Source organism: Ochotona curzoniae, unplaced genomic scaffold (genome assembly GCF_017591425.1).
Source record: "Ochotona curzoniae isolate NIBS_2020 unplaced genomic scaffold, NIBS_Ocur_1.0 contig_2723, whole genome shotgun sequence".
Classification (NCBI taxonomy): domain Eukaryota; kingdom Metazoa; phylum Chordata; class Mammalia; order Lagomorpha; family Ochotonidae; genus Ochotona; species Ochotona curzoniae.
The window spans coordinates 18,556,489-18,582,452 of NW_024465573.1; the positions used below are offsets into that span (position 1 = coordinate 18,556,489).

Genomic DNA, 25,964 nt, shown 5'->3' on the forward strand with positions numbered 1-25,964 from the left:
TGAGCATATGATCTCAAGGATTGGCTGCCATTTTCTTTCAGACATCCTGCCTCTGCAAGCTGCCCCTCAATCCCACAGCTCTGGCCCCTCTTGGGCTGCAAAGGCCACAACGGTTAGGAATCCTGTCTGCCCCTGAACACTGTCCCTCCTGCAACCTATGGCAGCACAGGATTCAATATTTGTGGAATGGGTGAATGACACACCTTCCAGTAAATGGAAAACTGCCAGATGATACCAGCTGAAAGGTTGGCAGGACCTGTTTTACACTCTGTCCTTTGGTGGAGGAGGCGATTGAGTAACCTGAGTTTAAATGCACTCCTGCTTGGAAAGAAGCCTTCCTTCTAAGCTGGTGCACTGTATTAGTAGATTCCTTTGGTTACATCACTAAACTTAAAGTGAGGATCCACTCTTAGTCCATGAAGGGAGTACAGTGATAACCAGAGTGGACCAGGCCTCCCTTCAATTTCACAATCGGAAGTGTGTCATCCCTGCAAGCCACAGATCTTTTCCTTCTGTGTCTGTGCACAGCCAGTCTTACCCCATATTTTAATTGTTCCCTTTCTTTTTTTAAGATTTATTTTTATTTGAATGGCAGATTCTACACAGAGAGAGGGAAGATCTTCCATCCTTTGGTTCACCCCCAACCTTCCCAAATGGCCACAACAGCCAGAGCTAAGCTGATCCTAAGCCAGGAGCCAGGAGCTTCTTGCAGGGTCCCAAAGACTTGGGCCATCTTCTGCTGCTTTCCCAGGCCGTAAGTGGAGTGGAGTAGCTGGGATACAAACTGGCATCCATATGGAATGGCAGTGCCACATGGGGGAGGATTAGCCTGATGAAGCACCACCATCCCCCAGTTTCTTTTTATTCATCAGCTATGCTATCCTGAGTTTAGCTAACTCCATTTCTCTAACAATTGCATTTCACATATTTAACAAATTTGCAGTGTTTGCTATGTCCAGATTGAACGTGGAGCTTATTCACTGAGCGAGGATCATTCAGCAAGCTGTAAGCTTGATTGTCATTAGAAAACAGTTCCCAAGCTTGCTTTCTTCCCACTGTGACAGATGACATGTAAGGATGAGATAAACCTTTGGATGTCCCCACTCCCAGGCATTTCTAAAACACCTCATGCCACACATCACGCTAGAGGTATCCCAGGGGTGATCTTGAGCTGGGGCTTGGATAAGTTAAGTTACAAGTTTGGTTCATTTCTTAGCATGTAAGCCTCTTTTCTTGCTCATGCTAGTCTTGCTTATGTGAGCAGTTTTAAGCATTCCTATTTTATGTCAGAAGCCACATTAAATGTTAGGGATATCGTAGCAGAGAAGACAAACACAGGCTCCTGCTCATGGAGTTGATGTCCCGGTAGGGAAAAGATCAATCACAACTCAGGCAAGTGGAAGAGAACTTGAGAAGATTTCTTTTTTCAAATTACTTGCAGCTCTTCTATTTATTCCTTCCTCTGTTCCTTCCATTCCTTTCTGTAACTGAACACTTGGGGCCCAAACTCAAAGGAAGGAAGGCATCTGCAGCCAAGAAGTTGGGGAGGGCGAGACTTGTTTCTCGAAGAAGAGTGTTAGGCCTGCACGGGGAGAGGAAGCTGTCTGTGAAGGGGATGGTGGGGGAGATCTGGTACAGCTGTGGTCTGGGTGAGCAAGGACTGCACCCACCCACCCAGGGGTGCAGCAGCAGCAGCAGCAATGGGTAACTGCACACAGAGAGACTGGTGAAATAAGTGAGCTCGCTGAAGCCCTAAGAGCTGGATTCTCACTGTCAGAGGAAGCTGTGGCACTCATGGAAAAGGAGACCATTGCAATGGACCCCGTGAAGTCCCTGACGTTAGATACATCAGTTTCATCTATTGGTTTCCAATATCAAGTGTATGCATATGTAAAAGTACTTTCAGATAACTCTGGGTGGGAAAGAAAGTCTTTGTGCTTACAACTTTTCCCTTTGCTGGAAATTCTTTCGGGAAAAGCATGTGCAAACATTGGTACTATAACATAATACTTACAACATGCGCCAGTTGGCCAGGATGCTGTGGCTGAGAGGGGCTGGGAATCGCTGACTCAGGCTACAATAATGTCGCCAATAAAGCTGTCAGTAAGCTGGTCCTCAAAGTGGCTCAGGCTCTGCCCCCAGACCCAGCTTTGCCACGTCCTTGCAGGCTGCAGAGAGATGTTTCAAGCCCCACACAAGAATGTCACTTCAGAAATACCGCTTACCCAAGATTCCCAACGTGAGACCTCAAACACAGTGTGTCATCTATATCAGATAAGCTCTAAGGTGTCTTCCAGCTCTAAAATTCTTTGCTTTTTGAATTTTTTTTTTTTTTGCTTTGATTGGAAAGGCAGATTTACAGTGAGAAGGCGAAACAAACATCTTTTGTCTGCTGGTTCACTCCCCAAGTAGCTATAACAGCCAAAACTGAGCCTATCTGAAGCTAGCAGCCACTGGGTCATCCACGCGAATGCAGGGTCCTATGGCTTTGGGCCGTCCTTGACTGCCCTCCCAGTCCACAAGCAGGGAGCTGGATGGGAAGTGGAACATCTGGGACACAAACTGGTGCCAATATGGGATCCTTGAAATGGGGAGGATTAGCTAGTCAAGCCGCTGTGCCAGGCCCTAAAATTATTTCATTTCAATATGATTTTTTTCTAGCTCATTTTACCAATTTAATTTTATCTTTTATTCATTCAGAAGGCAGAGAGACAAAAATAGATAGAGACCTTGCATCAGCCGGTCACACCTCCAAATGTGCACAGTTGCCAGGGCTGGGCCAGAAACCTGATATTCAATCTGGGTCTCCCACTTGGGTGCCTGGGACCCTAGTCCCTGAGCTGTCACCTCCCGCCTTCCAGAGTATGTTAGCAGAAAGCTAGAATCAGTGGCAAAGCCGAGACTTAAACCCAGGCACTCTAACATGGAATGCAACATCCCGAGTGGCATCCTAACCACTGTGCCAAAGGCCCATGCTACCAGCTCATCTCTGAGTATTTTTATGCCCACATCACTTTCAAACTTGTACAACATTCGTAATGCTGAATAGCAAATCAAAGACAGAGGTACCAAATGAAGGCTTAGGAAACTGAACACACCCCAAGATGCAGATGCAACACAGCCAATTACTCCACGCAGCTACTTCTTTATTTCTTTTTCAAAGCATAGGACATAGTTATTAATTGCTAATTGATCTTGAATCCTAAATTTGAACAACAGAAATAAATAATGACTAGATTGATTCATCAGTCTAAGGACACTAGGAAAAACTGCTCTTTAAAACTACAGCAAGATCAGGTATCAGATTTCAAACATATAAATCCATTACAAATGCATTACCACAAAATAGGCCCTTGAGATTTACATGCTTTCATTAGCAAAATATATAAACCTTCAGGGACTCAGTGGTTATGCTGTTTGTTCACTGTTCTCATACATCCTATGCTTGGTTTAAAGCAGAACCAAGCAGAATTGCTTGCTGCTATTAGATTATTTAGGGAACAAGGCCTCTGCATATCATGCAACCAAAACTTGCCACTATATTGGAAGCTATGTCATCATCTTACCACCGGGTGGCAGTGTTATGCCGCCATGGAAATTTTTCTACTTAAAGTTCATCAATTACTAGCAATTAACTCCCTGCAACTAATATGAGAAGGGTAGGTAAAGAAATAAGACAAAGAAATATTTAGAACTTAGGTTCAGGAATCAGAAATCTTTAGAATCAAGGTGTGTAGGTTCTAAATCCTATTTCTGCCCTGTAATATTGCTTAGTCCTGAACTACTTCAGTACTCTTATTGCTAAAACGAGAACATTACCTACCTGGAAGAGTTGCTGTGGGAATCAAAAAAACCAAAATACAAGTTCAACACTTGGAGTATGTGATGCGCTAGATTGTATCTGCCACTACCTCCCTAAAAATTTATGTTGAGGTCTAAGCTCCAATCTCAAAATGTGACCTTTTTTGGAAATGGAGTCCCTGCAGAAAGAATCAGATGCGATCAGCATGGTAATCTTGTCAAGCGACTGGTGTCCTGATAAACAATAGAATCTTGCACACAGATGTGCCCATTGGGAGAGACGTCATGGGAAGACAAAGGCAGACCGCAAACAGACGCTTCTGTGAGTTCAAGTGGAATGCCTCAGAGGCATCACCAAGGCATCACCAAGATGGCTGGCAAGCCACCAGAGACAGAGGTATGGAGAAGATTCTCCCATACTGCCTTGGAAGGTTCCGCCAACTCTGCCAACACTGTGAGCTTGAACTTCAGCCTCTAGAGCTACTGTTTAAGCAACCCTAAAGTACTGTGTTAGGGTGGCCCTGGGGACTAATACGGCACATAATAAATGCTCACTAAATATTAACTGCTACGAGCCTTACGCACTTGAACTGTGTTGAAGCAACAACACTGCATTTGTTCATTTCCCAGGTATCGTGCATTTGTACCTTCAGCCTCTCCCCCACTACTCCCCCAAACAAATGAGTGACAGAAGGGAAAGGCAGGCTTTCAAACATTCCAGGGAGAAAGATTTCCAAGAAACACAATAGGATGCCACCAGACACGGAGCACTAAATTCCCCTCCCCGCCCCCTTTTCCTGAGGTTCCTGGAGAGACCAAAGGGCTCCCTGGGGCTGGGGAGGCTGGGAGCTGTAAGGCACAACACAGCTGCCACTCCTTCGCCAGAGGGTTGTTCTTCCACCTGCTGCTTGGAAGGCTGGAGGGGGTAACCTGTAAGACTCACCTTCTGCCGTAAGCCACCGGGTGGTGAAGCCAAGTTGAATAAACTGAGCTTGCACAGGCAATGCACAGGAAGGACCCATGGTAGATGACTGACCCCCAAAACCTTCCACTCCAGGGTCTCATAAAGAGAGAGTTGTCCTGTTGGGTAGACTGGGTGCTGCCAACAAGGAGAGGATTGGAAGCTGTATCTTTTTGTGTGTATGTTTTTAGAAAATCAGGAGGGAATATTACCTGCCAGGGTCGCTCTTGGCTGGATGCCACAAACTGCCTCCCAGGTACACACAACTTTATGCTGCATTGGAAATTTAACTGTAAGGAATTATATATGTGGGTGCATAATTTGGATTCTTATTTGAAAAAACCAGATTAAAAGTATCTTGAGACAACTGGAAAATTAGAACAAGAAAAACTGCTAGATAAAATTAAAGATTTCTTCTTGCTTTTGTTCAGGAATGATAATGGCATGATGGTTTTGTAAACGCTAAAAGATCTTATTGGCTCAAGATACATAGAGTAAAATGACTCCATTTCTAGAGCTTGTTTTAACATATATTAGTAAGAAAAGAGTTTGAAAAGCAAGTGAAACAAGATCCACAAATCATTTATAATTTCTTACAATAAATGAGAGGCATAGGGAGGTGGCTCCGTGTATGCGTCAAAGTTTCCATTAGAGAACTTTCAAAAGTAAATGAAACCTCCACCATGGGGGGAGGGTTTGGGAGGGGTGGGGGGAATCCCAGTACCTATAAAACTGTGTCACATAATGCAATGTAATTAATAATAAAAAAATAAAAGTAAATGAAACCAATAGTAAGGAGGGAAAGCACCACAATCTTTCTCCTCTGAGGCAAGATCTGTTGAGTGAGAAAGGCCCGGAGTGTCTCCTTACAGGAAGCAATGGTCACAGTAGGAACAGAACACCAGAACCAGTTCATCCAACATCTACCTGAAACCTGCTTTCTGCGAGGGGCTGGGATATGACTGCTACACAAGAAAAGAACACCCACCTGTGTCAAGTCTTAGGTTTTAATCCTCATCCTAATGTTGCTCAGCAAGGTAGGGATTACTGCTATGGAGGAGACATCAAGATCACCCAACCAGCAAAGGGCAAAGTGGCAAGGCCTTTCGGCCTTGTGGCCTTGTCGTGTAGTGCACAAATGATTCCGCAAATAAGGGTTGGCACCATGGTAAAGCCTCTAGTGACAAAGCTGGCAACCCATGTGGGTGCTGATTCACGGCCTGGCTCCTCCACTTCAGATCCAGCTCCCTGCTGAGGCACCTGGGAAGGCGGCACAGACAGCCCAGGTACATGGCCCCGTACACCGCTGAGAAAGTTCCTGGCTTCAGACTGGCCCAGCTCCAAGGGTTGCAACCATTTGGGGTGTGAACTATAGCATGAAAGATTTCTCTTTCTCCTCTCTGTCTCTCCTTTTCTCTAATCTTTAAGTAAAATAAATAAATAAATCTTTATAAAAAAATGATTCCAGAAATAGCCAAGCTGTGTTATCCCAAGGTAGATGCAACTGAGATGAAATTACTGTTTTATATCTCTATTATTCTGTTCCTATATTTATACAAGCACATGTGGAAATCTGTTGCATTTTTTTTTTCACAGAATGAACCTGCCATATTTTCATTGACGTAAGTTTCTGAAGTACTGTGTGTGTTTTCAACACTATGCACACAAAGATAAAAGGTTCCACCCTCAAGTTGCTCGGTCCCTCTGGGGAAACACACCTGGAACTCTGTGTCACATGCTGCCACAGAGGCACATGAAAGCCACAACAGCAGCACTCAGAACCAGGAAGCTGCTACATCCTACTTCCTCTTTGCCTCCCCAAGTCTTTTAAATGTTCCCACCTGCTCATGTACGCCACCCACACCCCCCACCCCAGCAAAACTCACCTGCTCTTGTTTTCTTCCACAGCCCTCAACTCTACATTTTTTCATCTCAGATCAAGAGATCTTTTGTTGCATTGTTAAAATACCACAAATCAGACTTAGAATCCGGGTTCTTGTTTCTGTAGCCACAAAGCTTTTAGATCTTACTCATCACGCTGCTCAAGTGTTTCTTTTTCAGAGACAGATACCATCCAAAACTTTCCTGATATCCTTGTTTTTCAACTGCTGTTGCCTGCTGAATCAAAGCAGCTGCTTTTTTTCTTTTTCTTTCTTTTTTTTTTTTTTTTGGCAGCTTGAAAGCATTGAATTTGAAACAAGCTCAATGTCATCTCCTTCAAGGACTAGGTCATCTTTCTGGATTTGAGATACTGACTAAGCAACACCTGGTCTCATTCTTACCCTTCAGAGGTACTATTCACCCAAGAAATTTTGATTTCTCGTGAATATGGGGAGGTGAGCCTGCACAGACCTCATCTTGTAAGAGAAGCCCAGTGTCAACCCCTTGATCAAAGCCTGCCTGTGACTACAGATAGAGCAAATGGTTGCCAGCTCCTTTCTGCTCCCCCACTTTTTCTTTTTCTTTCCCAGGAGGCTGAATTCTACCTGTTAGGGACTGACTAGAGTGCTCGCATAGGGCTCCTCTGGGACCCTTCACAAGAACCATACATCCCTTCATATCCACATCGACATTTTCTGGAATATCAGCAGTCTGATTGCTGAAAATAGTCTTCATTCTTGCAATTTACACAACAAAGAAAGAAACCCTCAATGTGCATTTTCATACAACATGCTTTACTTACCTAGAATTCTCTGTCATTTTTATGGGATACTAAATTAGAAAAAATATCCCAGGACAGCCAACTCCTAGAGCAGTATACCTTACACTTCACCAACAATCAACCAATGAGTTACATGAAAAAAATAAAAACTAAAAGCCCATCCTCTGGCAAAGGCAACCAGCACTTTTGATTTGCTGCTTCTCCTGATTTTGCTACTAGAACATTCAATCTGACATGCCACAACCTAAATTAATGAGTTTTTAAATATCTACAAATGATGAGAAACAAAGAAATATGCAAAGGCTAAATCCTTTTCTATGAGGCAATATTTCCCACAAAGACATCCAGGGTAAATAGAGGCACTCTAGGAAGATATTCAGTTCTAGCAAATAACAGGTCAGGGTCTGGTGTGGTAGCCTAGTGGCTAAAGTTCTTACTGTGCATGCACCAGGAACTCACACAGGTGCCAGTTCATACTCGGCTGATTCACTTCCCATGCAGCTCCCTGCCTGTGGCCTAGGAAGGCAGTCAAGGATTGCCCAAAGCCCTAGGACATCGCAGCAGTGTGGGAGATCTGGAAGAAACTCCTGGCTCCTGGCTTCAGATCAGCTCAGCTCCGGCCATTGCAGCCACTTAGGAAATGAACCAGCAGACTCTTTCCCTCTGTTTCTCCTTCTCTCTGAAAAATCTGACTTTCCAATAAAAATAATTAACATCTTTAAAAAAAAAAGAAAGAAAAGGAAGAAAACAACAGGTCAGCTCAGGTTTTTAAAACATTATTTAGCTGGGCCCAGCAGCGTGGCCTAGCGGCTAAAGTCCTCGCCCTGAACACCCTGGGATCCCATGTGGGCACCGGTTCTAATCCTGGCAGCCCCGCTTCCCATCCAGCTCCCTGCTTCTGGCCTGGGAAAGCAGTCGAGGATGGCCCAAGGCTTTGGGACCCTGCACCCATGTGGGAAACCTGGAAGAGGTTTCTGGTTCCCGGCTTCGGATTGGCATAGCACCAGCCGTTGCAACCACTTGATGAGTGAATCATTGGATGGAAGATCTTCCTCTCTGTCTCTTCTCCTCTCTGTATATCTGACTTTGCAATAAAAGTGAATAAATCTTTAAAAAAAAAAACCATTATTTAGTTTCATGAAGGAAACTAGTCTCTTTTTCTCTTTTCCCTTTTCAAGGTCTCTGAAACTTAAACCCCTTACATTCTGGAATCAGATTTTTTTTTCTATATTTAAAACTTTCTTAAAGTTTTAAAACAACCAGTCTATGCTCCCAGGGAGATGTGTCATCAGGTAACGTCCAGGGAGACTAGAGGGAGAAGAGAGCACAGGAAGTGAGGTCAGTCCAGCCTCCCTGCAGATTTATAGGCCAGTTATTTTAGGCATGAGCACGAGGTGGGCATTTGCAAGGTCACAATGCATCTTCTAAATGGGCGGATGCCCCCAGATCCTCCTTCTGAGCTAGAGCCACCAACAGTCCTTGTCGTCCACAGAATCTAGTTCAGATTCCTTCACCTAGCAACCCGTGGGCTCCATCTGACCTGACCCATCTGGCTGTCCTTCCCCTCACCCCCTCCTTACATTTGCCTAGATTTGATGCTTCCTGACAAGCCCAGCTGAACCTCCTGCCTCAACCTGGAATGTCCTTTCCCTCCATTTTAAGTGCCAAATCCTACACATCTTTCAATCAAGTGGTCCTCTGCCCTTTTTGCCCAGAAGATGGCTCATGGAACAACAGAAATTAAAGGGCCACTGGAGAATTAAGCTATGAGACTCAACCATGATGAAGGCAATGATCTGTAAGTAAAAAGTCTCTCTAAGACAGAAGACCGTGACCTGCAGGTGAAGTAAGTCTGCAGGTCTGTAGATGTGGTAGATAAATGGCACCATTATGTTTGTTTTCAGTGAAGCAGAAAAAAAAAAAAAAATATATATATATATATATATATTTAGTGCCTGCTATGTGACAGTTACTATGCCTGACACAGAGGATGTGCAAAAAAAAAAATACAATTTCTATCTCAGGCAATAAAAGGATGGATTGACAGATTAATATTCTATAATAGGGTCAAGGATGAAACCAGGATGCAAATACTTCCTATAGAAACCATGTACAAATAAGGTACATCTATAGGATTTCAAACAATTTGCATGATTTGCTACTTGGTAGCGATTTGAAGGGAATAGAGGGTATGAGACTGAAGGAAACTGAAAGTGTTAGATCATAAATGAAACAGCAAACTTTGCCAAATTATGTGGACTTTAAACGCATGTTGATTATTTGTCATTGGCTGTATCTCACCACGTCTCTGCCCAGGTCTGTTTGCTACCTTCCTCTGCCCAGCACGATGCCCACTGTGCCCAGTAGGATGCCCCCCCCCTACAGATCACATCTCCCTACACCTTTCCTACTGGTTTCCCCATGGGATACAGGTAATGAGAAGCTCAGCAGATCATGTCTGTGCAAGACAAGTGCAAAGTCATGGTGTCTCCCATTCCCTTCGTATGAAATGGGAGTAGTTGCACCCTTTGCAACACAACTCTTCTAGCCAGCCTTTCTGTTCACATGGTGATCCAGTAACTGCCTCTTCTTGTCCCCTCAACAGTTTGCTCTTGTTGCCAGTCCCTCAGCTCCTTCCCATTCATACTGTGCTTCCTTATATCTGAGCTAATATTTTCACTGAAGCCTCTTCCTTTGAAAAATCTGCAAGGAATCATTTTCTGTCAAGATCCTAACAGCTACGATTCCACAGCCATGAGAATACATTCAAGAGTTTAAAGAGAGGCTTCACATGCTCATAGCGCGCAGACGAGATTGGCGGAGGGCAAAACCATGAGAGAATATGAGCTTTGAGGGGGGCTGTGTCAGTAATACAAATAAGAGATCATGTGGGCGGTGTAATTAAAGGAAGTAAATAGATTCAAGAGACACTATGGAATCACAATAAGACTGACAACAGATCGCATATATATGAATAAGAAGTAGCTGTCTCAGATGACAGAAATTTAAAAAAAAATGCTAACAGAACAGAGCATCATGGGGGAAAAATGATGATCAATGCATGTTTTCAGCAGTGCTTAGGGGACAAGGCACTCCAAGTTCACCCATTTAATCTCAGTGGTAGCTCTCTCCACTATATATACACACATTCATATAGTGATGAGCAGCAATCATAGACTAGAAATCTCTGAATCATGCAACCCTTAATTGATTCCAATATTGGAATCAACAAACAAGCTTCTCATATAGATCTAACAAGGAAGAAAATCCTCAGATCATGGATGATTTGGTCTTCCTGACCTTTTTTCATTACAGATTATCAAATCACCATTCTGGTTTATATACAGCACTAATAGCTTAACAAACCACTAATCTGGCTTATAGAGAGTGCTACCATGAATTTGGTTCCTGTATCAGAGTTCTCGATGTACAGCATGACTGAACAGGGCATCTTTGCCATCCCTGGACCTCCCCAGCTATACACGATTCGTTCTGCTAGAGTACACCTTCTGCTTCATTCCACTTTGTCTGGGTAATTCTCACATATCCTTTACAATTCAATTTCAAGTTTATTCTCTCAATAAAGCCTTCTCTAACGCCTGTGTGTACCTGCCTTAATTATGTAGAGCAACGTGAAGTCACCTTTGTTGACCTCTCCAGGTTCAGCCCAACGCCTGGCCTGTGGCTTCTCTTCCTTATTGGACTGAAGGCACAGTTAACTGAGATCAGCACTCACGGCTGATTACACACATCCTATGCACACATTTAGCTAGCACACTGTATCCTATAAATGTGTATAATCGTTCTACATCAATTTAAGTATCTTTCATTCAAAACGGTTTTATTTATTCTGTTTCTAAAATGCTTAAAATAACACCTTTGCATACAGATCAGGAAACATTTAAAAAAACATATAAATGATCCAATGTAACAAGTTATTTCTTATGCTTCAAGGGTACATAAAATGGATAAGCATAACACCAAAGCAAAACAAAGAGAGACCTCTCCAAAAGCAAAAATGTACAAACATGCCAAAAAAGTTTAACAGAATAAGTCCATGTGAGAATTTAACAACAACCCAAGCACTGTAAGACTTCGGTGTGAATTGGATCTGCCATTATCAGCACTGAAGACGCCAATCCGGAAGCCAAATAGCAGCATTTGTTTCCCAAACACTGATTAAAACAAATATTTTTCAGTTGCCATAGCTTTTGGATCTATTTTTGACAGGCACACTGAATGTAGCAAGTAAGACTGAAACTCTGGCTCCCTTCCGCGCTGTTTGACATTGAAGATTTTAACTTCACTGGTAAAGTCAGAAAACAACAGCTTCACAACCACAACAGGTAGCTGTCTCGGACCCACGCTGCCAACTGCAGTACTATCTTTGTGATGGCTCGTCATTTCTACCAGCTGCACATACTTTCAAATTGAATATGCCTCACAGCAGCTTACTTTTAGAAATTAATCAAAATGAGCCCGCGTCCTGTATTTTTGTAGCAAAGTACTGCTAGAATGGCTTTGATGTTTTATGAAGCCTTTATATCTGATTGTAAGCTTTTATTATGCCATTTAACAACATATGCAAAATGATGAGGAGGCCCTGAAACACCTTTCACTCAGCCTCAGCAATTCTCAGGTGTGAAAGGAAGAACTCAAACACACACACCAAAAAACAAGGAAAAAACAATTGAAGAATTTTTACTTTCACTATTTTGCATTTCAAAACTGAGCTCTCCACACAAAGAAAGCTTGCAGGTGTTTCGAGAAAAATAGGAGACACCACCAAAACTACTGTCACTTTGTCCCTGGTGTGATGAGCATATCAATGAGGATTACACACTTCACTGCCTGGGACGCCTGCAGCCCGCCTCTGAGTATCGGGCTCTGGATCCAGCTTCCTACTATCACACGGGGCCCATAAACATGGTTTTCTAAACTCAATTGTTTATATTAGATTGTAGCAGTTTAACAGAAAGGTATGGGACATAATTTTTAAGACTTATTTATTTTTATTGGAAAGTCAGATATACAGAGAGGAGGAGAGACAGATAGCAAAGATCTTTCATCCACTGATTCACTACCCAAGTGGCCAAAACAGCCAGAGCTGAGCGGATCCATAGCCAGGAGCCAGGAGTTAGGAGCCAGGAGCCTCCTCTGAGTCTCCCATGTGGGTGCAAGATACCCTGATCAGTTGTGCTGTGGATCTAGAACCCTGTACACAGGTTCCTGTGCAGTATCTCAGGGCTTTGGGCCATTCTTGACTGCTTTCCCAGGCCACAAGCAGGGAACTAATAGTAAGTGGGACCACCAGGATTAGAACCAGTGCTCATATGGGATCCCAGCACATGCAAGGTAAGGACACTAGGCTACTGCACCATACCAAACCCTACTGTATTCTTAACTTCCATGAGATCACCTAATTTTTAGACATGACGTATGAGTGACATCGTGAGATAGTTGTCTTTCTCTGCTTGGTTTCTCTCTTAATATAATGACTGCTAGTTTCATCCATGTTATTGTAAATGACAAATCTTTATTCTTTTTATGGCTAATATTCCAGTGTGCAAATGTACCACATTTCCTTATCCACTCATTGGTAGACAAACTTGTACTGTTTTCATTTCTTGGCTGCTGTGAGTAGCATTGTAATGTAAACACAGTAGTGCAAACAATGTGCTAGATCGCATGACCGAACCAGTTTTGGTTTCTTGAGGAACTTTCACTCTGTTTTCCACAATGACTGCACCAAATTACAGGGCCGCCAGACAAAGTCAAAGGTTTCCTTATTTCCACATCCGTACCGCGGCCTGCGTTATCAGTCTTCCTTTTATAACAGCCAGTCTGACGGTGTTTCATTACAGCTCTGACTTGCATTTCCTTCATGACTGGTGATGTCAAGCAGTTTTTTCACTTATTTTTAATTGCATTTCATTTTATAACAACGTTTCATAGGCTCTGATGTTCCCCCATCCCCTCTCCGTGCCCTCCCCTCTCCGTGCCCTCCCCCCATGGCGGATTGCTCCACCTTATTGCAGTATTACAGTTCAAATCCAGTCTTGTTTCTTTCATTGCAAGCATGTACCATGCATAGAGTCCAGCATCTTATTGGCCAGATAAATTCAACCATTTCTTGGGGAGACCATCTCTGGTCTAAAAGCAGAGCTGGCAGAATATCATTCCGACCAATTAAAAGCCATAATGTAACATCGACAACAGTTTACAACATTATGGAGTTAATTGACATGATATTGAGTCACTGATATGTTAGAAAATGCAAGTTCTCAACAACATCCTGTGACTACTTCATTGACATTTCAATTTTAGTTTATGTACAACTGGCTTCTATCCACCTTAAAATGGCTATAGGATACTATTCAGCTGTCTCGTGTCTATTTTCATTTTTGTATTTAGCAGTTTATTGTATTGAGGCATAATTTTACTGAACTTGGCAGATTTTGGGCTAGTCCCAATTGGCTTATAACTTTAACAAGGCATATGTCTACAGGTGAGGCACAGAACAGTTTTAGGAGGGGTGTGCGGAGAAATCTTCAATTCCCCAGTGAGGAATAACTTATTTTTGTGTCCTACCTGGTAAGGTATCTGTGAGTCCCCGTTAATGTCAAGCAGTTTTTCACTCTCCTGTTCACCATCTGTATGTCTTCTTTTGAAGAAAAAAAAAAAAGTCTTGAGTAAGACAGCAGAAGCTGAAATAAGGTGAGTCAAGCCAGCCTGGGCCAAATGAATCCCAGGGACAAGGGATGTGACAGGGGTAGGGTAGATTGGCTCAGGTCATGGGGCCCACATATGTGGTGGGGGATGAGTTCCTGAGCCTCTGGGACAGGGAAACTGGTGGGGTGTGGGTCACTTGTCCCAGACCCTGGGGCCCGCCTTCTAGGTGGGTGTTGGGTTTGTGAACCCCGGGGTGCAAAATCTGACTCTAATTACTGTAGTTTTGTAACACATTTTAAAGTCACACAGTATAATGCCTTTTTCTCAAGATCATGTTGGCTATTTGGGGTCTTTTGTGATTACATACAAGTTTTGTGACCTACCATATGATTTATCCTGGACTGTTGAGAAAGTGTATTCTACAATTGTTGGAAAGAAAGTTCTGTAACTGTTGGTTAGACATAACTGATTTGTTGTTTTTCTGTCTAGATCATCTACCCTTTCCAAAAACATGATGTTAAAATTCCTTATTACTGGATTAGAGTCTATTTCTCCCTTTTAAGCTGTTCATTGTTCCTTTATGCATCTGGGTGCTCCAATATTGGATGCATACATATTTGTAAGTATTATTACATTTTATTGAGCCCTTTATCACTCCATGACCTTCCTGGTCTCTTTTCAATGCTTGTGATTTTAAATCACTTTTACCTGATAGAAGTCTGGCCACTCATGCTTTCTTTTGGATCTATCTGAAAATATCTTGTACTATCCCTTCACTTTCAATCTATGTGTGTCCTTACAAGCAAAGTGAGTTTCATGCATGTAGCATGTAGTTGAGTCCTGTTTGCTAATTCAGTCAGTTATTCTATATATTTTAATTGGAAAATGCGATCTATTGATATATAAGGTAATAATGAAAAGGTAAGGTCATGCTAGTACCATTTTGATGCTTGTTTTATATTATTATTATAGTTTCTTTTTTCTCTTCCTTGCTTCTTCTCTCCCTCTCTCCCTCTACTTCTCTCTCCCTTTTTTCCTTCTTTTTTTAAATTTTAAAAAATTTTTTAATTGGAAAGGCAGATATACAGAGAGGAGAGACAGAGAGGAAAATCTTCCGTCCAATGATTCACTCCCCAGGCGGCCGCAATGGCCGATGCTATGCCGATCCGAAGCCAGGAGCCTCTTCCGGGTCTCCCACGCAGGTGCAGGGTCCCAAAGCTTCGGGCCATCCTCGACTGCTTTCCCAGGCCACAGGCAGGGAGCTGGATGGGAAGCAGAGCTGCCGGGATAAGAACCGGCGCCCATATGGGATCCCAGGTGTGCAAGGTGAGGACCTTAACCACTTGCGCCACTGTGCTGGGCCCCCCCTTTTTTCCTTCTTTTTTCTCATACTTTCTTCCTTTTTTAAATTATTTTTTTATTGGAAAGGCAGATACATAAAGTGAAGGAGAGACAGAAAGTTCTTCCGTCCACTGGTTCACCCCTCAAGTAGCCACAATGGCCAGAGCTGAGCTGAGCTGAAGCCAGGAGCCTGGAGCCTCCTCTGAGTCTCCCACACAGATGTAGGGTCCCAAGGCCTTAGGCCATCCTCTACTGCTTTCCCAGGCCACAAGCAGGGAGCTGGAATGGAAGTGGAGCAACCAGCATATGAACTGATGCCCATATGGGATCCTGGTGCCTGCAAGGTAAGGGTTCTAGCCACTGGGCTACCATACCAGGCCCATCTATCTATCCAGATATCTTTCTTCTGTTTTTCTTTTCTTTCTTCCTCTTTCTTTCTCTCTTCTTCCTTCCTTTCTTCTTTCATTATTTCTTTCTTTCTATCCCTTTTCTTTCTTTCTACTTCTCTTACCATTTTTCATTTGTGATTAGGTAATTCTCTCCAGTGGTATACTCTGATACTTTGCTTGGTAAAGTAAATCTATTACAAATTCTTGCTCGGTGATTACTACAAGTCTTACCCCCCCCCCCCAAAAAAAAAAAACCTTTGGATATAAAGAGCTATTTTGGAATGATAATAACTGAACACTAGCTGTACAAATAGAGAAAGAGACAAGCCCAGTGCAGTAGCCTATTGGCTACAATTCTCACCTTGCATGTGCCGGGATCCATGTGGGTGCTGGTTTGTGTCCCTCCTGGCTTCAAATCAGCTCATCTCTGGCTATTGTGGCCACTTGGGGAGTGAGCCAGCAGATGGAAAAACTTTCTCTCTGTCTCTCCTCCTCGATGCAATTCTGCCTTTGCAATAAAAATAAATAATAACATCTTTTTAAAAAAAATAAAATAGAGAAAGAGACAGAAAAACTAAGACAAGAAACCCTAATAGGGCCTGGCGCGACAGCATAGCAGTTAAAGTTCTCGCCTTGAATGCACTGGGATCCCATATGGGCGCTGCTTCTAATCCCAGCAGCCCTGCTTTCCTTCCAGCTCCCTGCCTGTGGCCTGGGAAAGCAGTTGAGGACGGCCCAAAGCTTTGGGACCCTGCATCTATGTGGAAGACCTGGAGGAAGCTCCTGGCTCCTGGCTTCGGATTGGCACAGTTCCAGCCATTGTGGCCTCTTGGGGAGTGAACCATCGGACGGAAGATCTCTGCTTTGTCTCTCCTTCTTTCTGTATATCTGCCTTTCCAATAAAAATAAATAAATACTTTTTTTAATTTTTAAAAATTGACTCTTTTCAATACTGTCTGTCTCACAACATTTTAATGTAGTGGTTTTTTTTTTTTTTTTTTTTTTTTACTTTATACAGTAAAGATATAAATGCTTTAAACACCGTGTTTGCAGTATCAGGACATCTGAGTCTGTGTAGACACCCTTCCCAGTGAATTTTCTACCTTATGATATTTTCTTTTTAGTTATTAGCACCTCTTACTTAGTTTGAAGACTACCCTGTAGCATTTCTTCCAGGGCTGGTCAGGTGGTGACCAGCTTTCATTTGGAATTCCTTCATCTCTGCCTCATATCTGAAGGATGGCTTTGCTGGATACAACATTCTTGGCTGGTGACTTTTCCAGTACTGTGGAAGTGTCATCCTGTTCCTTCGTGTACTGCATGATTTCTGCTGAGAAGTCTGCAGTCTCGTGAAGCTGGACCCTTTTGTGGTCATTCTCTCCTTACTTTACAGTTTTAAGAATCTTCTCTTTCACTATGGAGAGCCTGACTATCACATGTTTTAGGCTACACCTGGTTGGCTAAATCCGAATTACAATCTTTAACCTTCTTGTACCTGGATAGTTGTGTCTTTTTCTAGGTTTGTAAAATTTTCTATCGTTATATCTTGAAATATACTTTCTGCAGATCCCTTTAGCAGGTCTAACTTGAAACCCAGTAACTTGAATATTTTCTCTTTTCATAATGGCTCATATTTTCCATAATCTTTACTCATTCCTTTTAATTTTTTTTTTCCTCCTCCACTTGTGTACTTTCAAATTGGCTGTGTTTGGGCTTACTCATTCTTTCTCCTGCTTCATCTACTCTGCTATTAATGTCTTCTATCACATTTGTAGTTTCACTTGGCATGCTTTTCAATTGAAGAACTTATGCTTGATTTTTATTTAACTACTTTAATATCTCTATCAATTACATTATTACATGGAATTATTTCTCAGTGCCCTACTGAATTTCATTGTTTCCTTAAAACTGCTATTTTGAAATATGCATCTGAGTATTAAAGATTTTGATTCCTAGATGGTTGATTCCTGGCACTATATTTTGTTTTTTAGATGAGGTCATGCCTCTCTGGAAATTCTTGATGCTTGTTGGCATACATCGCCTGTGAATTAAAGAATTAGTCATAGTAATCAGGCTTCATTTGTGGCTGTGCTTCTAGGAATTTCAGGCAATCTGTTTATCTTCTTTGAGCCTTTGTATATTTCTGCTATTCATATAACAGATTATACCATAAGTCATAGTTTGCTGTAGGCTTGAATATGGGAAAATCAGATGTGGTAAGAAATTTTCCAAGACAAGATAGGCGCCTAAATTGCAGGTGTCTAAATACAGAGGCTGTTACTCTGGTTCAGTGGATTAAGCCACTACCTGCAACAGTGGCATCCCATAAGGATATAGTTTCCAATGCTGGCTGCTTGCTAATGCACCTGGGAAAGCTGGGGATAGCCCAAGTAGTTGGGCTCCTGAACCTGTGTGGGTGACCTGAGGTAGCTCCTGGATCTGGCTTTGGCCTGGCTCAGTCCCATCATGGCCCTTTGGGGAGAGAACTAGCAGATGGATTATCTCTCTCTGCTTCTCCCCTTTTCCCTCTGCAACTCTCCCTTTCATATAAATAAATAAATAAATAAACAAATAAATAAATCTTTGGGGGAAAAGTAAATAATTTTAAAAAGATAAATGGTTATAGTCTTAGTTATAGTGAAAATATAAATTTGCAAACAAGAGGTGTTAGTTAGGAATTATAGCCTTTTCTGAAGGAGACTTTTGTTTTAAAAATACTTAAGTAGATGAACCAATTCACATATCTTCAAGTTTTAAATAAGAGTATCTTAATGACATTTGGAATAAATTGGATACACGACAATTTGTTCCTACTGTTATAAGCAAAATAAATATTCAATGCTTCATCAGTTATAAGGTGTTTTTCTTAATAAATTCAATATTCTATCATGTACATATAGTATAGAAATAAACATCTACTTAAATAGCATACAAGAAGCTTTTAACTTTACAACATATTGGTCTTACCAGAATAAGATAATGTCTCTTCATATTAAATTCGCCATTATTGGACCAGGCATGATGGCTCAATCAGTAAATCCTCACCTTGCAAACACCAGAATCCCATGTGGGAACCAGTTTGTGTCCTAGCTGTTCTACTTCCCATCCAGCTCCCTGCTTATGACCTGGGAAAGCCAGGCAGGATGACCCAAAGCCATGGGAACCTGCACCTGCATGGGAGACCAAGAATCTCCTCACTTCTGGCTTCAGATCAGCTCAGTTCCAGCTGTTGCAGCCTTTTGGATAGTGAACCACTGGATGTAAGATCTTTCTCTGTCTCTCCTTCTCCCTGTAATCCACCTTTCCAATAAAAAAAATAAACCTTTTAAAATAAATAAATAAATTCACTGTTTTAGCAAAACAGTAAAATTTATCTTGAAAAAAATAAACAAAACATATCCATTATGTGTACATACATTCATATCTCTTGGCAACAACTATATAACCTCAACCACTATACTGGTTACAGGTTTCAACAAAAATAACCAATGTTTTTCCTCTCAAAGACCCAGAAAAAACTGGGAGATTACCGAATTGGTTAATTGTACACCAGCAAGATCAGTGAAAGCCATGAGCTGTGTTACATAATCATTTGTCATTTTTTTCAAAGCAGCAAACATGATCATGTTAACTAACACAAAAAATCAAATTTTTGTGCTTGACCCATGCTAGTCTTGTTGCGCTCAAACCCCAGACAACATTAACTCACCTCCAGGCTATTCTGAAGCAAATCCTAGACATTACATCATTTCAACTATAAATGCTTCAATAAGTATCTCTTAAAAATACTCATTTTACTGTTTAAACCTGAGAAAAACACAATTACCAAAAATTAATCAGTCCTAGTCATCAAATCTTTCATCTGTGTTCACAATTCTCTAATACTCTCATGAATATTTCACATTTTTTATTTGAATCAGGATCCAAATAAATTCACTGCAAATGAGCAACATGTCTCCTAACCCTACTTTAGCTTATACTTCTTTTCCATCTCTTTTTTTTTTTTCTTGCAATTTTTGTTAAAAATTCTGGCTTGTAGAATTTCCCATGAATTGGTTTTCTTATGGTGTCATTTAACATGTTCTGTATCCCTTATGTTCCTGAAAATCAGTTGGATCTAAAGGCTTAGCAAATCCAGGTTCAATGTTTTTCTGTTAGTTTTTGCTAAATATGTACCAAAGATTTTAATCCGTTCCAAAAATAAATCTGGCCTTTGTCCTCAATTCTGGGAGGTGATCTTTTCTAACATACAGTGTTGATCACAGTGGTTTTGTTTGCCTGGAGGCTTTGGGTCAAAATGGCTAGTGTAGCAACGTGATGTAGGTGAGGGCTTGGTGATGTCTGACCCAGAGAGTCATGTGAGAAGTCAACCAGACAGAATACCTAGGCAGGAAAGCCCAGCTGAGTTTCCCTACTGAACAATGCACTTTGTGGATTGTCAAACATGAGTTATGGGAAAGTAATGGGTAGAGGAAAACTAGAATATCAACATTGGGAACTTTTCTGGACTCTGCTTGTACATTTTTTCCTTTACCCAATCTTAATATGAATCCTTTAACTGCAATAAGCCATAACCATTAGTGAACAGTTTTCAGCAAGTTCTATAAGCCCTCTCAGCAAATTATCAAATGTAGGGAATCCTCACACTTACAATTGATGAAATAAGTGAGTAATCGTGATAACTACCTCTTAAGGGTTCCACAAGGCTACTACATCATTGTGGTATTTCCCAAGGGACACCTGGTTTCTGACCTATCTCTCTCTCTCTCTTTTTTTTTTAACTGTTATCAACCACTGATTTTCATTGTTCAAAGTCAGGGACTAATTCGGGCCCGGCACAGTGGCGCAAGTGGTTAAGGTTCTCACCTTGCACGCCCGGGATCCCATATGGGTGCCGGTTCTAATCCTGGCAGCCCCGCTTCTCTTCCAGCTCCCTGCCTGTGGCCTGGGAAAGCATTCAAGGATGGCCCAAAACTTTGGGACCCTGCACCCGCGTGGGAGACCTGGAAGAGGCTCCTTGCTTCGGATCGGCATAGCATTGGCCGTTGCGCTCACTTGGGGAGTGAATCATTGGATGGAAGATCTTCCTCTCTGTCTCTCCTCTCTGTATATCCGCCTTTCCAATAAAAAAATAAAATAAAAATAAATCTTTAAGAAAAAGTCAGGGACTAATTCTATCATTTCTTCTTTAATAATCCACATCTTACCCTTCATCTGAACTGACTATGTGGTCAAGTGCTGGATGCAAAAGTCATTTGAGAAGTGAGCTAGCCCATGAAAGGCAGTGTTTGTCTCTCTGTGTGTATCTCTCCCAATCACTCTTATTTTCAAATAAACAAAATAAATAAACATCTAAAAATATATTCATCTTTGTCCATATCTGGCCAGTAAGAATAGATCTAAATTGAGTCTTAAATACTTTGATGTGACCCTGGTACTCTTTGGTAGCTTGCATGTTCTTGGATTTTCAACCATATTCCCTTATTTGAGACATGGAGTCAACCATTTCTCTAAGAAACCCTGTCTCAAATTAGGTTCCTCCACAAAATAGACTGAATTGAATGTCTGCATGCAAGAAGTTTATTGGACACTGTCTTCAGAATCAGTGCCCATGGTGGGAAGGACAAAGATATGACTGAGTTGAAGAAGGAGTGGAACTACAATGCGGTTACAACCCTGAGGATGATCTAGCCCTCTCAGAGGTCTTGCCTTCAGGCAAGAGAGCCTGTATTTTATAATCCACTTCAGCTAGTCATTGGATATGGGTTACCTCTCTGTGACCCTGGGTGAGGTAGTCTTTTTATTTCAGGACAGTCATTCTGAATCAAGGCGATTTTGTCCCCCAGGCGACATTTGGTAATGTCTTGAGAAATATTTGGTTGTCAGAACAAAGTATATATGGTATTGTGGGGTGACGCAAGTGGTTAAGGTCCTCGCCTTGCACGCCGGTTCTAATCCCAGCAGCCCCGCTTCCTATCCAGCTCCCTGCCTGTGGCCTGGGAAAGCCCAAAAAAGCTTTGGGACCCTGCACCTGTGTGGGAGGCCTGGAAGAGGCTCCTGGCTTCGGATTGGCTCAGCTCCAGCAGTTGCGGTTGCCTGGGGAGTGAATCATTGGACAGAAGATATATATCTCTGTATATCTGCCTTTTCAATAAAAATAAAAATAAATCTTTTTTTAAAAAAAAGTATATACGGTATTGTTATCTGGTGGGTAGAGCCCAGGGATTCTGCTAGACATCTAACACACAGAATATCCCCCAGTAGTTAAGAATTATCCAGTCAAAAACGCCAATAGTGCTGAGACTGAGAAGTCTTGGTTTACACTTTTATTTATTTTATTTGAAAGGCAGCGAGAGAGACAGAGATCTCCCATCCACTAGTTCACCGCCCAGATGTTTACAACAACTGGTTTTAGTACAGGCCAAAGCAGGAGCTGGGAAATCAACCCAGGTCTTTCACTTGAGTAGAAGGGGGTACAAATACTTATTCCAGCTCCTAGGTTGTGTTTTAGCAGGAAACTGAAATCAAAAGAGTGGAGCTGGGATTCAAACCCAGCACTTCAATATGAAACACATGTGTACCAACCAATATCGTACCACTGCAACAAATGATTAGCCTGAAAAGCTTTGGTTTAGGAAAATATCCAGAGAATGACTCGAATGATAACCAAGAGCCACCATCTAGGGAAAAAAAAAGAGCTCATCTATTGCCAGCATCTGGGGGAATGAAGTCTCAGTTCTGACTTGATGACTCTCAGAGAAAAGAGGTCTATGTGCTAGGAGTGCCCAGTGTTACTGGGTTGACCTATCTAGGGTTTTTCAGTCAAAGATCAAAGAAAAATAGACATCATCTATTCATACCAATATTTCTGACTCAAAATCAGGACTACAGGTAAAACCTGCAAATTTTGAGGAGCTTGTAACTCATTAATCCCAGGAGGTTCCTGAGAGCCACCTGTGTAGATCATTTCTAAACCTCATTAAATCTGCTTCTAAGGGGGTTAAAAAATAAAGCAGAACTTTGTGGGAGGATATTCAAAATTTTCCTAAATATTAAGAACTAGAAGGAAACTTATTAGCAGTCAGTAAACAAACTTCTAATTTTATGGTCTGGAAAACTCCAGCAGAGTTGCTGTAAGGGCCTCGGCTGCTTAGTGCCATGGGCAGACCCAAGATCAGGCAACATAACTTTTCAGAATCTGTTTTCTCTTGCTTCACCTTTCTGACTGTATTATCCAGCACTACCACTCCCATACTGCAAAAGGGAAAAAGGGGGAGAGAGGAAAGAGAAAAGAGCAGAGAAGAAAACAAAGGGAGATGAAACTCATTTCCAATTTCATAAAGCCTTAGTAGAACCAAGAATTCACAGCACAGATCTCACCAGCAGTGGAAACATCCTTTTGATTGTTTTTCCAAAACACTTATGTCATACTATACCTTCTCCATCCTCTTGTACCCCAGCTAAGGGCACACAGTTACACACTAGCAAACACATTGGCCAACACTGGGCCATCTGAGCAAAGGAAGAGTCCAATTAGCCAGCCCACACAGAACCAGATGAATGATGTGCTCTCAATAATAGCACACACAAAAAGAATCAGTTAAACCAGCATCCTGATATAATGCCTCACTCTTTTCCAAGGGAAGACCTTTTCAAAGAATCTTCTTTCAGTCCCTCCCTGGAAATACGAATACATAATTCTCATCCCCATCAGTTGTTTATTTCTCCTACTGCTTGTTGGACTTTCCCACGCACTCCTGAGAGAGAAGAATGCCAGCTGCACACAGCACACACGCAGTCATGTGTATGTGTGTGTGTGTGTGTACATTTATACTGCTCCGGGCAAGGGACTCAAAGCAAAATTCTTGAGAAATACAGAATTTTTTCAGAGCCTTTATTTGTCTAAAATATTTGCTTAAGTTTCACAATCTACTCTGTTTTTCTTTAATAGAAGCTTGGAAGGGAAAGTGCTATTCCAGAAGACACAGAGTGTTTAACAAAGGCTCCGAGAAGCCTTTCTTCCCAATTCATGTTATATTTCCATTTGAGAAACTGCTCAGATCACACATTTCTATGAGTAGAATCTATATTCTTAAAAGTGGCTGACTCTTAAGAAAAACAAAACTGCATTCTATCTACCCAGTCAACATTTATAGGCAATCTGCTATTTGGCTGCTTTTATTTTAGTAAAATCATTAACTAAACTTTAATAATTAAGATTTCTTCATGGCAATGTTTCATCAACATTAGTGATTAAAATTTAAATGAAACTTTATTTTCATAAAAGCTAAGCTAAAGCAAATGTAAAAATGTGAATTTTTTATATTCTATCAAAAAGTTATTTCACAAACTCTCAAAAAGTTATGTCTTTTTGAAGTACTCAAAAGCACTGATTGAAATTAAAAGGCAAATATGCATTAAAATAAACCTCAACATTTGAGATTATACTACTTAAAGTCTGAAATTTTAATTTAATTTTTAACATTTAAATAAATGTTCTTAAGTGGGTTATAAAAGATAAAACCATTCCTATTTCAGAATTTATTAAACTAATATTTGTCAAAGCTTCATGTTTTAATGACACCTTCTATTACACATAGAATTGTCCTCCCAAAATTCATGTTGAAGTCATGGCCTCCAAAGTGATTGCACTTGGAGATGGGGCCTTAAGGTAATTAAGGTTACATGAGTTCACAAGGGTGGAGCTCTAAATCAATAGGGCTGGTACTCTTACATAACGAAGAAAAACCAAGGCTTTCCTTTTATGCTAGCACACAGAAAATGCCACATAAGGCTGCCTTGAGAACAGGTCACCTACAAGCCAAGGAGATAGGTCTTCCCTGACACCAGTCCTGTTGATAGCTTGATGTGGACTTCCTGCCTTTAGAACTATGAGAAAATGCAATTACATTGGTTAAATACAGTGGCCCAAGTAGACAACTTCACCCCAATAGATAAAATATGAAAGGAATATACATCACTCAGTGTTGCAAAATATTCCTTAGTCATCATGTGCAACAATTGTGAAATGCCATCCTAAATATATGAGTACACACACACACACACACATTCAGTGCTACTAGAGAACAATGCCTGAGCAAAAAAAAAAAAATGTACTTATTCTTTTGAGAGAGAGATATGAAGAATCGATTAATTTGCTTTTCCTCTTATCTAAGCACTTCCATCATTCAAATGCTCTCTATGTGTCAAAACAGTGTGGGTCTCCATCTTTGGGAACAGCACAGCCCACAAACCTTAACAGTATTCAGGGGCAGCCACCTGCTGTTTTGAGAACAGCACAAAAGATGTATTCCTAGGAACTAAACAGTGCTATTTATAAGGGTGGACATTTAGACTTATGGCCATCCTGTGCCATTACTGAATGTCCAAATAAGAAAGGGACCATGAGCTTTCCAATAAATTGCTCTGTCTGTGGTGTTTGTGTGACATGCAGAGCCCATTAAATCCCAGGCAGTCCTCACTTGTCCCAGGCTGAGGACAGTTAAGTCTTTAGAATATGGATGCATGGTGGAACAAGAAGAGTAGATGTAACATCTCCAGCCCAGAGCCTCACGACTCCAGAGGATACAGAGGGAGAAAACCTTAGAACAGCGAGTTTACAATATCCAGCCAAGTTAGCCTTAGGCAGATACACTTATTAACACTTTACAAATGAGCAAACTGAGGCACAAAGTAAATTAAAGTGACTCTCCAGCATTTACTCTACACAGTTGGGTGGAGCCAAGACTAGCACCCAAGGCTCCTGACTCCCCACCCATGGGAAGTTGTCACCTTGTGTTTAACGTCTTGATGTTTAGAGTTGTTCCTATATTTCTATCAGGATCTTGTGGTCATTTGCAGTGTGAGTTAAAAAGAAAAAAAGAGCCATATGGTTTAGTTCTCTTCGTTGTTCAAAGATGTGGAGGTTCAAGGGTGGGGGTAATGGGAAATCGTGCTAATAGATGTTTTCTGAACCTGATCATTGAACTTCCACATCTTGGAAATAACATATCCTGAAATGCGTCTAGTCAAATAGTGATTATGGGCACTACAATAAAATTACTGTATTTAGTCTTCTGCTCCGTGGTCAGTATCTTCTTTTATCCTTTTGATTTAGATTTACTTCAGCTACTGAGTG

General features: G+C 41.5%; 1 pseudogene; it reads right to left on the reverse strand.

Annotated features, from left to right (window-relative positions):
- Window positions 1-6,788: 6,788 nt before the first annotated feature.
- LOC121154291 lies at window positions 6,789-7,378 on the reverse strand (annotated as a pseudogene).
- Between the last annotated feature and the right edge of the window lie 18,586 nt (window positions 7,379-25,964).